Genomic DNA, 2,029 nt, shown 5'->3' with positions numbered 1-2,029 from the left:
GAGAATCCCGTGGACAGAGGAGCCTGGTGGGCTACAGTCCATAGCGTCAAAGAGTCAGGCACGACTGAAGCAACTTAGCATGCTTATTCCAGGATATTGAATATACAGGAGGACCCTGTTGTTTAACCACTCTATATGTAATAATTTGCATCTACCAATCCCAGCCTCCCTCCTCATCCCTCCCCTACCTGCCCCACCTTGGCAACCACAAGTCTGCTCCCTACGTCTATGAGTCTGTTTTGAAGATAAGCTCATTTGTGTCATATTTCAGATTCCACATATAAGTGATATCATGTGGTGTTTGTCTTTCTGACTTACTTCCCTTAGTGTGATCATCTCTAGTTGCTTTTCTCTTCCCTTAGTTTTTCAGGGAACCAAGCCCTCTGGTGGATGCCTTTCTGGGGAAAAGAAGAAAGAGAGAGGCTGACGGAGGCAGAGCCACTGAAAGGTCTACCGGCGCTGTGCAGGCCCTGCCCACTTCCTTTCTCTTGCAGTGAGTTTCGTCCACACGGTGTCAGAAGGGCCGTGAGTGGCGGTAGCGAGGGGCCAGTCACCTCCCCAGCCCTGGCTCAGGCTCCTGATGCCCAGCCTTTGTGTGTACTGAGTGGGCTGGCTGGATGCTTAGGTCTCTATCAGTTGTGACCACACCCTCCTGTAAGGCCCCGGGGAGAAAGCAGAACCAAGCCCTGGGAAAGATCAACAGCCACGCTTGTGGTTCTTCCAGGTGCAGCCCTTCCAACCTGAGGCCGTAGAGGAACTGAGGCTGCAGAGGGCGGGGTGGGAATCCCACGGGTCCAGGGTCACCACACCCACATCCAGAAGTGAATTCTTCTGCTTATTTCTGTCCACGGGACCGAACAGCCACCGACATCCACCAGACCAGCATCACCCAGGGGAGCTGGCCTTCATCCTGGACTCTCCTGGCCTCAGAGGAATCCAGATCACAGTTGGCGGGGTTAGATTGCTCAGGCCAACTGATCCCTTCAGAGATACACAAACTAGGGCTTGTGGAATCTCAGGGCGAATACAGAACACGCTGGCAGCCAGATCACCTGACCTCCCCCCGCCCCAGGGTGGGGGTTGTCTGACCACCCCATCACCTGACCTCAGGTCACCACCCTCCCCTGCAGTGTGGTTCTCTACTGCGTAACATAATATAATCACGGAGTAACTCCCGAGGACAGGGGCAGAGATCACGCGGCCGCCTGAGAATTCTGCCTTCAACAGGGCTGGAGGCTCCCGTCCCCCTCACCTGGCCAGACCCTCAGGCCAGCTCCTGGGAGGAAGTGTCCTTCTCAGCTCTTGACTGCCCCTAATTACTCAGCGAGGTTGGACCAGACCTCCCAATACATCTATTAGAACAGGGTGGTGGACAGGCCGGTGGGTGGACGGCTTTTGTCTCCCAGAGGCGAGTTCCCTCCCACCCAGCTGGCCCAGATCCGCGTGTCTCAGCCTGTGGTTTCGGTGTCCAAGCCTCGAGTGCAGAGATGCCCGTGGGACGCCAAGAGGGAAGATGTTCGAACGCTTGACAGTTCTAACGGTGGTGCCCTTCCAGCCAGGATCCCCCGGCACCCCATTCTGTTCTATTCTTTTATTTGGCCATGTCAGGTGGCTTGTGGGATCTCAGTTTACTGACGAGGTACTGAACCTGGGCCACTGCAGTGAAAGCCCAGACTCATAACCACTGGGCCACCAGGGAACTACCCACCCCCACTGGACACACACACTTTCATTTTGCATTTCTACCTGGTTCCCTCAAACTTTTCTACGCCTTAACTTTAATAAATATTTATTGAGAGCAAGCTCAGTGTACTGGCATAGGGGTTGGAGGCTAGGGGTCAGGACCCTTGCCTCCAGAAGGCTGAAAGCAAAGAAATACAAGCTGAAAACCAGTGGCTTCCTGTCCAGGTTCTGAAACGTACTGGCCCTACGACTTCGGCCCTATGACTTCCTCGTTTGTTTGCCTGAAAAACGGGTGATACTCATGGGTTGTTGTTGAGACACTAAATATACAGATGGATCATGGCCA

The sequence above is a fragment of the Bison bison genome, unplaced genomic scaffold (assembly GCF_000754665.1).
Source record: "Bison bison bison isolate TAMUID 2011002044 unplaced genomic scaffold, Bison_UMD1.0 scf7180017864371, whole genome shotgun sequence".
NCBI classification, from domain to species: domain Eukaryota; kingdom Metazoa; phylum Chordata; class Mammalia; order Artiodactyla; family Bovidae; genus Bison; species Bison bison.
Note: the sequence above shows the minus strand (reverse complement) of the source record.